We start from the raw sequence: 16,340 nt of genomic DNA, 5'->3' as shown, positions 1-16,340 counted from the left end.
CTTGAGATATGGCCCAGACCATAAAGTATCTGTTTTGCACCCAGAAGACTGCAAGTTCAATCTCTAGCACTGCCCATGAGCAAACAGTGCGCTGGTCTTACATCTATAGAGTAAATCCTTTAAAAACTATCCTACTTAAAAATGGGCAGAGAAGGAGGAGAAGCAATTGAAATGTCCATGAACAAATGAATGGACAAAGAAGTTGTAGGATATATACTCAATGGAATACTAGTCTGCAATTTAAAAAGATAATGTGTCCTTTGGGACAAAAATGGATGGAACTGGAGGTGATTATGCTCAGTGAAGTAAGAAGGTAAAAGACAACTACCAGATGGGTTTGCTCATGTAGAGAATATAGAGATTTGAAAACAGAATTTACAATTTAAAAAAAAGAAGTAGCTGTACCGTCTCTAAAACTTGGTGAGAACTATGGTGATTATTGGGTGGGGAGAATCCCACAACTTTGGTGGTGGGTGCAGTGTGAAACTGTACCCGTGATCTTGTATTAACTATTAACTCGGAAATAAAATTATATTAAATATTTGAAAATGGACAGAGAAATGAAGATATTTCTATAAATAAGACATACATATACACACAGATGACCAACAGGTAGGCGAAAGGTGCTCAACATCACTGATTATCATGGAAATTCAAATCACAACACACATACTTACACACAATGGAACATTATCCATCTATAAAAAGAATGAAATCTTGCTATTTCTGAGAGCATGGGTGGACTTTGAGGGCACTGTAGTAAATGAAAGCACACAGCAAAAGACAATACTGGTATGCTTTCACTTACATGTGAAACCTGAAAACAAACAAAACCAAAATCATGAATACAGAGAACAGAATGGGGTAGCTACCAAGGTTGGGGTAGGGGTTGGGGGGAGGATGGATAAATAGGTAAAGGTACCAGTTTGGTGTACTGCACCAAAGAACTCTGGGGAATGAGGACAAGGACAAGGGGGGCGTTCAGGTCCTGGTACATGATGATGGGAACACCTGTCATGGAGATGAGAAACTGCACCCATGTGTCAACAATTGTACTGTGAACCATTAACCTCCAATAAGAAAACACAAACTCCCAGTCATAAAACCAGTCATATAGACCACATAGGAGCTATAATTAGAGCAGTATTGTAGATCTGAAAGTTGTTAAAAGTGGAGCTGGGAGATAACATTATGGTTATGCAGAAACTTTCATGCCTGAGGCTCTGAGCTCCCAGGGTCAAACCCCAGAACCATCACAGCCAGAGCTGAGCAGTGCTCAGGTCTCTATTTTTTGCTCAATACCTCTCTTTCATAAAGTTTTCAAAAAGTTGCTAAAAGTGTAAATCTTCAATTTTTATTGTAAGAAAGAATTTTAAATAACTTTTATTAGTGATTTAATAATAATTGACAGGAATGTGGGATAAGAAGGGTACAATTAACTCCATACAATTCCCACCACCAGAGTTCCATATCCCATCCCCTTCACTGGAAGCTTCCCTATTCTTTATCCCTCTGGGAGTATGGACCAAAGATCTTTATGAAGTGCAGAAGGTGGGAGGTCTGACTTCTGTAATTGCTTCTCTGCTGGATGTGGGCATTGGCAGGTTGATTCATACCCCCAGCCCATTTATATCAAGAAAGAAAATTTAACTATGTATGGTGGTGGGCATCAACTAGACTTACTGCAGTGACCACTTCTCAGTACATACAAATATTAGTTTCAGGTGTATGTATCTGTTTGAGAAATCACAGTGTACTACTAGGTCACAAATAATCTCTCAAAACTGAGACCTGCCTACATTTCCAACAGCAAAATGGTACATAATGATATATTTACACAATGAAATGTTCAATAATTATAAGAGATTGCCTGCAACTATACACAACAGCTAAATCTCTCAATCATAATGTTGCACAAGAGTACAGTAGGACTTCATCTACATGGAACTTACCTAAAAGTAGGAAAAACTAGGCTTTGACATTAAAAGGCAAGGAAATGGCTAGGGGGTAAATAAATCAGCAGAAGGGCATGCAAAGGGGCTTCTAGCTGCCTGGTAACGTTCACTTTCTTGACATGAGGCGCTGGTACACAAGTGTGCTCAGCTGACGAAAATTAAGGTTTTTTTAAAATTATTATTATCGACATCAGTGTTTTTATTCTCCATTTCTCTCTGTCCTATCTAACAAAGACAACATCAATAATAACTACAACAATAAAACAACAAGGGCAACAAAAGGGAATAAATACATATTTAAAAAATAGAAAAAAGGGAGTCGGGCCATAGCGCAGTGGGTTAAGCACACGTGGCGCAAAGCGCAAGGACCGGCATAAAGATCCCAGTTTGAGCCCCCGGCTCCCCACCTGCAGGGGAGTTGCTTCACAGGCGGTGAAGCAGATCTGCAGGTGTCTTTCTCTCCCCTTCTCTGTCTTCCCCTGCTCTCTCCATTTCTCTCTGTCCTATCCAACGGCAACAACAACAATAATAATAACCACAACAATGATTTAAAAAAAACAAACAAGGGCAATAAAAGGGGGGGGGATGGTCTCATGGTGCAGGCACCCAGCCCCGGCAATAACCCTGGAAGCAACAAAAAAAAAAAAAAAAGAGAGAAAAGGAAAAAAAGGCCTCTGAGAGCAATGGATCCATAGTGCTGGCACAGAGACCCAGCAATAACCCTGGTGGCAATAAGTAAATAAGAAATCAAACACCAAAAAACTAAAGAGGGTGGGTGTGATGAGACAACATACTAATTACCAAAAATATTCATAGAGGTATGAAACCAAGTAACAGTAACTTCCAGTAACAGTTTGAAACTACTTGAGATCAATTTTTTTCTAGGCATAGTGATCTATGTTGATTATAAAGATCAAAGGTAAGTTATCTTATGGAATTTTTATTAAAAATAATTATTTTCTTTTGATAGAGCAGAGAGAAATTGAGAGCGGAGGGGGAGATAGAGAAAGAGAGAGAAAGAGATATTGGGGGTCAGGTTTAGCGCATGTGGTACGAAGCACAAGGACCTGCAGATGGATCCTAGGTCCAGCCAACAGCTCCTCAACTGCAGGGGAGTCCCTTCACAGGTGGTGAACCATGTCTGCAGGTGTCTCTTTTCTCTCCAACTCTGTCTTCCCTCCTCTCTCGATTTCTCTCTGTCCTATCCAACAACAGCAATGACAACAACAAAAGAAACAAAATGGGAAAATGAACTCCAAAAGCATTGGATTCGTAGTGCAGGCACCGAGCCTTAGCAATAACCCTGGAAACAAACAAACAAAAAAAAGATACCCATAGCCCTGCTTCACTGCTTGTGAAGTTTCTCCCCTGCGGGTGTGGAATAAGAGTTTTTAAATCTCAAAATGAAGTAATAAATTCACATATTTAGCCAAATCTCCTAATTTTACAAATCAAATAAAGGCTCTTTGAAATTCAATCATTTGTTCAAGGTAACAATTAGCTCTCAATACACAGAAACAATCAAATTATTTAAGTTCATTCCCCATCCAATTTTCTGTAAATTCTAGGGGAGTCCCAGTCACCAAGAGTTTAGTTTACTGACAGTGTCCCTCAAAATATGCCACATTTCGTTCAAATGTTATCAACTCAAAATTAATCTGCCACTCATGACTAATAGCCAAAAGCTATTTCTGGGGCAGAAAAGATAAGAACTTCTAAAAGTAAAGTTCACAACATGCAACTGAACAGATAACTTTCTGTTTACACTAAATGACTATGACATCCAATAAGTCACATGTGACAATTTATAATCTTAATGGCACCTATAGTAATCCCTAAAAAGATGACTTGAAACCAAGCATTTGCGAACTGAAACTGAAGCCAGTACAAATAAATGTAATGAATGAGCGACATTGAATTATATAACTAAATTAATATATCGTTAAATAATTATTCTGAGTACTAGAATATTATCTATCCAATTGATTGCTACTAGTTTCTGTATCCAATATGAAGTGTGCTTTTTAACCTTAACTTTTATATTTTATTTTATTTTAATTGCCACCAGGATTATCACTGGGGCTCAGTGCCAGCACTATGAATCCACTGCTCCCAGCGGCCATTTATTCTTTTTCTTTTCCTATTTTTATTATTTGACAAGACAGAGAAATTGAGAGGGGAAGGGGAGATTGAGATGGAGAAAGACAGACACCTGCTGACCTGCTTCACTGCTTGTGAAGCGTCCCTGCTGCAGGTGAGGGGCGGGGGCTCGAACCCAGATCCTTGCACTGGTCTTTGCTCATAGTGCTATATGAGCTTAACTGGGTGTTCCACTACCCAGCTCCCCCCCATTTTTTAAATGGAAGAATGACTTGTCATTTTGAAGCTAAATCTATCCAAAGTAATACATAAAATCCATTTATAAAGTCCCATGAAAACATTTTCATATTACAAAAATCATCTGGCCTCAACCCGAAGTATCCTGTCTACTCTTGCAGCACAGAATTCTCTCATTTGAACTACAGTGTTTGATGCCGGGCTAAATCCCTGGACTTAGCATCCTCAGGGAAAATACCTGGCCTTTTGAGGGCCTGCAGAAAACTTGAATCAGAAAATGGTTCCATGGCCACAAAAAGAGATTCACCAAAGAACCAATGGGTTCAGTGATATAAATACAAATGATTAGAAATGGCTTAAATAAATGCAACATGATATCCTGGACTGGGTCATGGAACACAAAGGGACATTAGCAGAAGACTGGTGACATCAGAGCTGCAGTTCAGCTAGCAGTAGTACACTGATGTTAGTTTAGTGTCTTCGCCTTGACCAATGTACTGTGTTTAAGACTACTTGGATTAAGGGTATATAGGAATGCTGTATATCTTTGTACTTTTCAATTTATTTATTTATTTACTTATTTATTTTTGCCACCAGGGTTATCAAATGGGACTTAGGTGCCTATATAATGACTCTGCTGCTCCTTTCATTTTTCTTTAATTTCTTTTTCTAACAGACAGAAATTGGGGGTGGGGGAGGAGAAAGAAACCTGCAGTCTTGCTCTGCTGCTCCTGAAGCTTCCACCACCCCCACTCCCTCAGGTAGGGACTATGGGCTCAAACCCAGGTCCTCACACGACAATGCATGTACTCAATCAGATGCACCAACACCTGGCCTTCTACTACTTTTCTGGAAATGTAAAATTAGTCCAAAATGAAAATCTCATTTATAAAGAAATGGCTTAGCAAGGATAACTAGATATTGTAAGTCTGTACCCCAATGCTGGCCTGATCAATGTCTTTAAATAATGTCTCCATCCCCTCAAGGTTTAAATAGGAAGTGGGAATGGGTTTCACAGAAGAGGCGCTATCTTATCTTTTTAGGGAAAACCCACCTCTGTCTCCTTCCCTCCCTCCCTCCTTTCTCTTTCATCTACCCCCTTTCATCAGAGAACTACACAGCTCTGGTTTATGATGGTGCAGGGGATTGAGCCCAGGACTTCAGAGCCTCAGGCTTTTGCATAAGTATTACATTATCTCTCCCACCCCAAACCACTTCCCCCCCAAAAGATTTATTTTACTTATTACACATGAAAGGCAGTTTCACATGAGAGAGAGGAAGAGAAAGAAGCCAGATCACCACCTGGAACCTAGAATTGAACCCAGAAGCTCAGGCATGCAAGTCCAATGCCCTGCCAGCCAAGCTATTCCCCCAACTATGGAAGGAACTCTCTTTTTATTTTGATCTAGTTCATGAGAGAGACAGACAGAGACAGACAACAGACACCAGAGCACCACTCTGACATATGCAGTGCTGGCAGTACTTCCCGGGCCATGGAAGGAGCTCTTTCCACGCTACTATTCCTCCAGTGTCACTACATAAACTCCAGAAAACCCTCTCAAATAACGCTTACTTCAGTAAAGGCTGAGAATAAAAATCATGAAGTGGAAATGGAGGACTACTCAAATACAACTGGTATGGACACTGGACAGATAAATAGGGATATTTTAGAGGTCTGGAAACAGCAAAGGTCAAGAATAATGTAAATGTAAAATATTCATTACACACTCAAGCTATGGACCAGGCTCTTTTTTTTTGGGGGGGGGGGGGCTAATAGTCTACAGTATATACAGTTGGTAAATGTGTAAAATTTCTGTTTTCGACAACTCTTGCCCCCAGCCTAGGTCCTCCTCACCATCCTGCACCAGGACCTGATATTCCCGCCCCCCCAGTCCTTTAATTTGGTGCAATCCATCAAGCCAGGCACTTTTTAAAGTGCTTTAAATATTGGGTTGTTGGAAAAATCATGATCCGCTTTTGCACAAAAAAAACATATACATCATGATTTTCCAGACAACCCAATAATATTAACATATTTAACATTCCCAAGAACCTTGTAAGACAAATAGTATTTATATCCATATTTTACAAGTAAGTTCTGTTAAGTCACAGATCAGAGATTTGAAGGCAATCACTATACTACTGATACATATACAGACTTTTATTCTTTTTTATTCTTTTTTATATATTATATTTATTCCCTTTTGTTGCCCTTATTGTTTTTTATTGTTGTAGTTATTATTGTTGTTGTCGTTGTTGGATAGGACAGAGAGAAATGGAGAGAGGAGGGGAAGACAGAGAGGGGGAGAGAAAGACAGACACCTGCAGACCTGCTTCACCGCCTGTGAAGCGACTCCCCTGCAGGTGGGGAGCCGGAGTTCGAACCGGGATCCTTATGCTGGTCCTTGTGCTTTGCGCCACCTGCGCTTAACTCGCTGCGCTACAGCCCGACTCCCTCATATACAGACTTTTAAGAGCCCAGTCAGGAAAAAAAAAAAAAACTACTTTACCTTCAGAAAGGGACCAGGTCCCACAACGTACCCTGTCTTCAGCCTTCACAAGAGAAAAAAAAAAAAAACTTCTCTACCCAGGGCTTGGAAGTTCTTGCTAGGCTCATAAAGGAATGGGACTTCACCACTCCATCGTCAAGATTCTGCTCATAAATTCTCAGTTTGCCATGCACTCAGTGCATGCTTTGGTTGAGACACTGTTATACATAGACGCTAGTTTTTCCAGTACTATCAGTCCTCAAATGTAGATAGGGGCTGGAATTCTGAAGACTGTAACATTATTTCTGTGGAAATAGTGATTTCTAAAAAGAAAGTCTTATACATGACTTTTTAGCTCTTTTCTTCTCCCTTTAAAAAAAATAACTTATTTTTTTATTGAGGAAATGTTTCAAAATTTGCCACAGGGGTACAATCTCACATTTCCTGCAAATATGTACATGACATCTTAGAAATTAAGACTCCCTCCATACAGCCGCTAGCTTTACAGCAGCCAAGATAACCAAACAATTTTGAGTAGACATAGCAGTAACTCAAACAATCCAGTACGCTCATACATCAAAGTGGCACAGTTTCTTATACCTAACATAATAGGAATGGTGTTACTGAAAAAAGAAAAAAATCAGCTTACTATTTTATGAATTCTTGCACTATGGCCAATTTTGGATGTATCCAGCAGTTAATACACTACTTTCCCTTGTAGCTCGTAAGTTTTTCAATACAAAAAATACCTCTGAGTAAATAAACCTCTCTCTCCCCCTCCCCACCCAAAGCACAGAGGCATCCTTTGGAAGGTTGCTAACGCAGTAATAATAGGGTAATAACAAGAGCAGCAAACTTTGGTTTTTTAGCATTTACCATAGCTAGGTATATTCCAAATACTCTACATTCTCTGGCTCATATTATCCTCACCAAAAGTCTCTAATGTAGATATTACACTGTCCCAATTTCAAAAATGAGGAAATGGGTCAGAGATTAAGCAACTTGTCCAACATCACAGTTAGTTGGTGTCAAAAGTAAGAGTTAATATTTGAGCATTTTACCCTCTGTAGAATTTTTTCTATTTTATATACTTAAGTTTTTGACAGAGACAGAGTAACTGAGAAGGAAGGAGGAGACGGAGAGAATGAGAGACACCTGCAGCATTGTTTTACTGCTAGAAAGCTTTCCACCCACCAAGTGGGGATCAGGGCTTGAACCTGGGTCTTTGTGCTATAACATGTCACTAACTGGGTGTGCCACCACTCAACCACTCTTCTATTTTTTTTTAATTAGGGGGATTAATAGTTTATAGTCAATAGTAAATACAGTAGTTGGTATATGTTTAACATTTTCAGTTTTCTGCTCACCACTCTAACCCCCTACCAAGGTCCTCCTCGACCATCATGCTGCAGGATCTAGGGTTTTTAACTCTCAAATTTTTCACACGGCACTCCTGTGTGTACTTAATTTGGTAAGCTCTTAAAATGAACAAAGGATACTTAAATTCATTTTTAAAATGAGAGAGAATGCTTTAGAGTATAAGAAAAGAAAGGTCCATCTCCCCTTTTACTAGGAATATGTTCTTCAGCCCAACTAATACTGAATACATTTATGGAGAACAAAATTTAAATGTATTTTGCTTCTCTTTTATCACTTTGGAATTCCTCATTAAATTATTGGACCACCACTACCAACGGAAACAGCATATAACTTCCATAGCAGACTAATAAAGCTTTATTTTAATATCTCCAGGTAAAACAAATACACTGCTCACCCCAAAGGCTAAAATAATCTGAAGAGTCTAATATCTATGAAAAGTTTCAGAACAGCAACAAGAAATGCTAGAAACAAGATATTCCTTTCATGACAATGCAAAACTGACCTTTGCACAACACTGTAATAGTTTCTTTAACCACTACCATTCACTTGGTTTAACCTGGGACTGAGTGAACTTCAACAACTGAATTTCCTTTGAATTTTGAAGCATATGCCTGAATTCAGAAAGTCTTCTGTTACAATCTACAAAGGCTATCACTTTATCTCCTGGAAGAATCGCCTGCTCCACATAGCAGTCAATTTTGGAGAGTTAAAGGGTTGCTCCCTACCACTGCACGGAGTAATTATTGATAGGAACACAAACCCCCAACTTGTGGAGTACAAGCTGATTTTTTAATTTTACTTTATCCCTTTGACCCTCAGCACTTACCTTACCAGGAAAGAAAAGTCTAGAGCTGAGTTTCCCAGCAAGCTAGGAAAAGTAGAATCACCCATAAGACTGCAAAAGCATAATGAAATACTGAACCCCCATGGGCAGTGTTTCTATGGGAAAACCCATTTGCATTCAATTTCGGATAGAAGCAACCAGTGCAGCCTCACTCAGCTCTGGAATAGGAAATTCTCCCCCCCCCCCCCCCCCCCCCCCCGTTAACCCCTCACTTTCTTCAGAGTGAGCTCAGCTGAGTCTCCCTAGAACTGGAGGCACCTGCTTCCACGGTCAAGACAATCAGGAAAGGAATGGCGGGTGGGAAGGTTGCAGAGTTACAAAGACAACAAGGTAGGGCTGGGGCGGGGGGGGGGGGGGGGGGGTGATCCCAGGATGAGGAAGGGGAGAAAATGAAGGTCAGTTGAGTGGCAGCGAGCTGAAAGGGTGAGGAAAAGGGGGCTAAGGTGCACATGGGAACAGAGTAAATGCCTCCAGCAAATGGGCTGTGACAAACTCTCAACATTTACTTAGCAGAGAGAAGGCAAAGAAAAAGAGAAACTGGGAGTTGGGCGGTGGTGCAGCAGGCTAAGTGCAGGTGGCGCAAAGCTTAAGGATAGGCATAAGATAGGCATAAGAATCCCGGTTTGAGCTCCCCCTCCCCACCTTCAGGTGAGTGGCTTCACTAGAGGTGAAGCAGGTCTGCAGGTGTCTCTTTCTCTCCCCGTCTTCCCCATCTGTCTCCATTTCTCTCTGTCCTATCCAACAACAATGACATCAATAACAACAATAATAACTACAACAATAAAAACAAGGGCAACAAAAGGGAATAAATAAATAAATATAAAACAATCTTTAAAAAAAGAGAGAGAAAAACCGAGGTAAGGATCTTGCCACTGCCTCCTTTGCTCTGGCTACTCTCAACCTCTATTTCAAGAAGGAACGGGGTGGGCTCATCTGGATCCTACTTGATCCTTGGAATTCACAGAAGGGAGCGAGCGGGCTTAGAAGTCTAGCTGCCCTCCTTGTTGGCATCCACCGTGACAAAGACTTCAACGTCAACTGAGAACTAAGTGAAAGTTACGGATAACGGCAGGAGCAGAATTATGAAAAAGGAAGGGGAGACATTTGAAGTAGGAGGGAAGCAGGATACTGGCGAGTCAGACAAGTAAATGAACTATAATAAATGTTCTTAAATATAGTTAAGATTAATTCAGTCTAGCAGTTACAGATACGTCATTGGGCCCATTTCATTTTTAGACAAATGAGTATTTGTGGCCATGGCAATAAATTGAGGTTGATTATGCAGAAGGTATGAAAATAAACTTCCAAATCTGTAAGAGGCAATTTCCTGGTAACTTTTCTTCAGACTAGTGGCAACATAAATCATTCCAGAAAGGTTTGCTTACTTGGTGAAGACTCAGTTACATTATCATTTGTCAGTTTTTTTTCACTTCAACCATCTAAATATCATTAATTACATTAACAAAGATATTTAACTATTTCTTAGAAATATAACAATGCAAAACTTGCTCATCCAAACAAAACTGCCTGCCAAGACCCCAAGGCATTATTCAAAGCAAAGCTCCAAACTCCATAAAACACGTAGCATGCACACACGCCCTGAGGAGCACAGGACTTCATTTTTCTCGGCCGCCCGTGACCATGTTGACCATCCAAACAATTCACTTCTTAAAAGAGGAGCAAATTTCGTAATAAACTTTGTAGAATTTCCTGCCAAGGAGAAAAAAATTGACAGTAAGACTAACCAAAAGACCTGCTGGAGAATGAGTGCCAGACGCTTGGCATTCTCCCCCCGCCCCCACGTTTGTTTTATTTCAGCAGCTACTATTCCAGTTGCACTTTCTTGTACAGAGACAATGGCCAGGATGGCATGTTCAGCAGTACAGCAAAGCTGCAAGAGCAGAGACCAGAGCAGAACCAAAGTGACCGATGGCCATGCACTGGTGAGGTGTTCCTGCTGCTTCACTGGAATCTCAGAAACTCCATGGGAACCTGCAAAGGCGTTCAATTCCTAGCCCAAGGGAGATTATGCTGAATATCTCATAATAGCTTCCCGTATTTTCTGCAAGCCATGAACTGGGTCTGGAACCTTTGTACTAAATTAAAGAGAAGAAAAACAGCGTCAGTCATCAAATACTCTCTGTGGAATTATTAGGTGGGTGGGCGTGTGTGTGCGTGCGTGTGTGCGTGTGTGCGTGTGTGCGTGTGTGCGTGTGTGCGTGTGTGTGTGTGTGTGTGTACCTCGAAGCTATGATAAAGAAAAAGTCCTATAAATAGTTGGTGTCTTATCTTGTTAATGCAATTTGAAAAACTATTCAGGGCCAGGATAAGCAAAATATTTGATCTCTGAAGCATACTGGACATGCTGAAACTGGAGGCAAAGTTGCTGAAAACAGCTGAACTTCTCAGATAGGACTCTATTGGCTACTTCTGCTAAAATGTTACCTCTAGCTAGAAAATGGATATATCAGAAAAGAAAAGTGGAGATTATCTTTAGCCAAGGCCACTGTGTTTTCAAATTTTCTAACAGAATGAAAACTACTTTTTGCTTAAAATATACACATGCATAAAATCTGTATCAGCACAGAAATTCAGAGTACAACTGGAAAACAAATATTCCAGAATCAGTCACACATCACGTTGAATTCTAGCCCTGCAATTTACCAGATGATAAGTGACTTCCTCGGTGAAGCTATTGGAGAATATTGTAGGGTAGCATCAGTATCTGTACAACTGCGATAGCATTATCTTTAGCACAGGGTAGCTTTGAGGACTAAATGCAAACAAGCATATAGAACCCATCCAGTCCAGAGCACCCAATATTCAATATTCTAATATTTTCTTTACTTCAATACAAACTGTACAGAGTATGTATCTATAACTAAGGAGGCAGTGTCAAATAAGCATGTGGAAGAAAATGCAGAGTGACAAAACACAGATTTCTATGTTCTGCCAAATGGAAAGACAAAAGCCATATATTCGCTAAAGTCGAACTTTTCCTGGGGGAGGGGGGGGGTCTGTGCCTAAAGTTGAAAACCTTCTTACATTCACTGATTTAAATTACATATGAATGCATGCCTGTCTTCCAGTATTCATAAAGAAGCATCATCATAAAACCTACCATGGGTGACGGTGTTCTTTAGAATTTAATAGTGAAAAATCAAACTCTCTCATCTCAAAAGCCCTTTCTTTATAAACGTGATGACTTTCTTCTTACAAATGTTCTGGCATGCTACTGCAAAACATTTGCAAAGGAAAGGGAGAAAAAAAAGTAAATCCTCTCATCCTTCCAGAATGAACAACAACAAAAAGTGTGCAAAGAAAACTAAGCTTGTCAAATCGTGCTTTCCTATTCATTCTCGCGTCTGCACAAATCCGAAGGAAAAATATATATCGCATGTTTAAAATGATTGTCTTATTGGCAAACATCACTGAGGAACAGATGAATCTGACACGTCCTGTCTGGACCAAAGGTGACAAAATTTCTTAAGCAATTTGAATAAACGACGCTGCTGTGCGAACAGACATACTTGATCATTTTAACGCGTCGACAGGGCAGCTTTAACTTTTGATAGGCAGTTTACTTTATACCTCGCCTAGCCCCGGTCCCATCCCAAATCCTCCCTCCTCCAGCTTTTATACACTTTAATGAGCTGGCATACCGTCCTAAACTACAGAACTCCAAGTGGGAATAACTATCATCTGTTGTCGGGACCTCAAAGGACGGCTTGGGAGCGTCTTGAGATGAGCGTCGGCAGTGTTTTCGGCTTGCTCCACACCTGCTAACAATCTTTACTCTTCCTACCCACCTTCCCCACGACTCCCAACACTCCCGACAGCCCCAGCCCTGGGCGTCCGCCTGTCCCCGCGCCCAAACGCCCAGCAGAAGCGGGAAGCCCGCCCGCAGGGTCCACAGCCAATGGCCACAGTCCGGCGGGGAAGGGCAGCATCCTCTCCCGGGGGCGCGGAGTCAGCCCAGGCCCCCGGCCACTCCCTCCTTCCTCGGCCTCCGAATCGGGCAGACGCGCCAGGCCCCGCGCAGACCTCCTGCAGCCCCGAAGTTGCCGGGGTTCGCCAGAGCCCCAGGCCCGAACCCAGTCCCCTGAACACCCACCACCGCGCACACGCCCACTGGCTCCCCGGGCGCCAGGGTCACTGGTAGGACCCCTCGGGGCTTCCCTTCCAGCCCCGACGCCCCGGTCCGGACAGGTGCCAGGCCTCCGCGCGGACACTCACCCGCGGCCGCCGCTCCCCGCTCGCAGCCACAGCCGCCGCCTCGCCCTTGCGCCTGCTGTCTGCTCCCGCGGGGGGTCCGGGCCGGCACTGCTTCCCCGCCCGACCCCCCCTCGGGTACGCGCTGCGCGGGGCCGAATCCGGTGAGAGCCGATGCCGCCGCCCCCTTTCCTCCCTCCTCCCTCCGCGCGTCCCTCCCACCGAGACCCGCCTAGTATTTCCTGGATCCGGTCTCGGTGAGAGCTAGGCGAGCGAAACGCCGGCTTCGAGACTTGTCGGGCGCCGTCGCTCGCCAGACACAAAGATGGCGTCGCCGGGGACTGGTGACAGCGATCTCGCGAGGCTTCCCCCAGAGTAAAAGGAGGGCCAGGGGGCCCACAGGAAAGGTGGTCAATTAGGGTAACCTGAGCCGGCTTCAGAGCAAACGCTCCCCCTACCGGAAATGGGCAGTACCGGTTACAAAGCATATTACTGCGCCTGCGCACAACCGGGCGGCGGCGCTTGCTTTGCGTGACCCATGAAGTGGGACCCAGTTCCCCGTGTTTTACCTGTTTCCTCTAAAGTAGCAGGGCGGGGTAGGAAGAGGAGGAGGAGCGTGAAATGAAACCCAAGAAAGGGTTGGGCTGGACCTGGTGGCAGAGTGAGAGGTGTCCCTGAAATGTGTCCCTCAATCAAGAGCCCGAAGGTCCAGTACAATTTGGCATCCTCAGGACTCCTCCAACCTTATCCTTCTGTCTTCCCTCCCAGTAACTGAGCATTCTTTGCAAAGTCTCAGCTGCCCTTCCTCCTGTGGGCCCTTCGCATTATCTATTGAGTGCTGCTGTGCTCCTTGGAGCCCTGGGCTCCCAGCTGACAGTCATCGCCCTCCAATTCTTCACATCACCATCTAACTTTCTCTTTCATTTTGACACTATGAGAGTCTTCCAAGTCGCATACTAGCAACTGCTTCTATTCTGTTTTCATTTCCCTCGCTCATTCATTCAAGTGTATATTCAGAGTTGCCTATGTTCTGGGTACTGAGAAAACAGCCTTGTGCTTTGATCTTACTCAGGGAGCTACTGTCCTAGAATGGAGATGGATGAGGGGAAAATGACGACAATTCAGCACAGTAAAATACTGTGATCATAGAAAAGAAAACAGAGGGCTAGCAGATAACATAATAGTTGGGCAAACGACTTTTATGCCTGAGGCTCCAAGGTCCTAGGTTCAGTGCCTGGCTCCATAGTAAGTCAGAACTGAGAGCAGTGACCTGGTTAGAGAGAGAGAGAAAAAAAAAATAAAAAAAAATAATAAATGAAATTAATAAAGAGGAGAATGGGGCTGTCAAAGAGCATTTTTTTGTAACCACTTTATTGAAATCACAGAGTTTTAACATCTCAAGATAGGTGTCATCACACCTAGCCCACCATCAAATCGTCATCCTCCTCTGCCAAGGAAAACCTCCAACTACTTTTCAACCCTGGTCCTTGAATCTCCCAAAATAGACTACAGTTTATTAAAGTTTCACCTTTATTATCCCTTACTTTGTTTCTTAGCGACCACTGATGAGTGAATGAGATCATCCAGTATTCGTCCGTCTTCTTCAAGTTTGTATCGCTTAACATGATTTCCTCTGGTTTCATCCATGCTGTAGCAAAAGAAAAGAACTTGTCTTTGAAGAGAACATTATTTAGGATAGTCTCAGTGGAGGAGATAGTTCAGCCTACTAGAGCAGCATGCAATGCCTAAGGCTCCAGAGGTCACAAGTTCAGTTCCCATATTTTATACCAGCCTCCATAGAGCGCTTGTGCCCCTCCCCCTCCCTCTCCCTTTAAATAAACATACTTAGATACATCTTTAAGGGGGTCTTACAGGCATAGTTTTCAGTCTGGTGAATCAGTCAAGGCAATGTCTGAAAACATACCATGCTAACTGTTTTAACGGATAGTTTAATATGATGATGTCACCAGTCCTGGGTCATGTTTTCATTCATATTGACACAGAAAGAGATGAAAAGAAAGACACCACAGCACCAGAGCTACAGCCGGTGCCACAGTGCTCTTGTCTTGACCCTGGGCTGCATGCTTGGCAAAGCAGGCGCCGTAGCCTATGAGCTATTTCTCCAGCCCCTGTGGATTTATTCTAAGTGATCTCACACCTGACTAAAAACTCTGTCTGAGGTTGGGAGGTGGCACCCCTAGTAGAACATGCATGTTCCAGTGGTGAATTAGTACTGTAGGCATCTCTGTCCCTCTCCCTGTCTATCTCCCTCTCCTTTCTCAATTTCTCTCTCTCTGTCTGTCTCTCTCTGCACCTCTCTCTCTATATATATATGTATGTGTATATATATATATATATATATATATTTCCAAAGTAAATAAAGAAAAAAAATCAAAACAAAAAATAAAAAACCGGGAGTCGGGCTGTAGCACAATGGATTAAGCACAGGTGGCGCAAAGTACAAGGACCGGCATAAGGATCCCGGTTCGAATCCCGGCTCCCCACCTGCAGGGGAGTCGCTTCACAGGCGGTGAAGCAGGTCTGCAGGTGTCTATCTTTCTCTCCTCCTCTCTGTCTTCCCCTCCTCTCTCCATTTCTCTCTGTCCTATCCAACAACGACAACAACAATAATAACTACAACAATAAAACAACAAGGGCAACAAAAGGGAATAAATAAATAAAATGAATATAAATATAAAAAAATAAAAATAAAAAACCTCCTTTGCCTATTTTTTTCTGTCATTAATTTTTGCACATGTCTGGTTTCTCTGCTCCTGCTCACCGTTTTGATTCTTTTCACTTCAGATGGAGAAAGAGATATGCAGAGAGGAGGAGAGACACCACAGCACTGGACCTCCTCCCAGTGCCATGCTATCTTCCATGTGATACAGGGACTCAAACCCATGCCATGTGTTGTGCGTGGCGAGAGGCACACTCTACCAGTTAAGCAGTCCTTCTACTCCTGAATATTCCATCATGAGAGAGGAAAAGACTGTGATGTACAAACAGCAGCCCCTTGAAGCAATCAAGACTCAGACTGGGAGTTCTATCTTCTCTTCTCTCCCACTTGGATTCTGCCAGCAGTACCAAGCTTGACATCAAGGAAGTGCCCCCTCCTTCTTG

General features: G+C 42.6%; 1 protein-coding gene across 7 annotated transcripts in view; it reads right to left on the bottom strand.

Moving 5' to 3' along the window:
- Positions 1-13,529, bottom strand: part of TAB3 (TGF-beta activated kinase 1 (MAP3K7) binding protein 3) — a 62,916-nt gene extending 49,387 nt beyond the window's left edge. For all 7 annotated transcript variants that reach the window (XM_060182765.1, XM_060182764.1, XM_060182763.1 and 4 more), the window contains exon 1: positions 13,242-13,529. The gene's annotated coding sequence lies outside the window, so the exon portion shown is untranslated. The remainder of the gene's footprint in view (positions 1-13,241) is intronic.
- Positions 13,530-16,340: the final 2,811 nt, after the last annotated feature.

This window comes from Erinaceus europaeus, chromosome X (genome assembly GCF_950295315.1).
Source record: "Erinaceus europaeus chromosome X, mEriEur2.1, whole genome shotgun sequence".
NCBI lineage: Eukaryota > Metazoa > Chordata > Mammalia > Eulipotyphla > Erinaceidae > Erinaceus > Erinaceus europaeus.
This window is presented reverse-complemented; position numbering and strand designations above follow the sequence as displayed.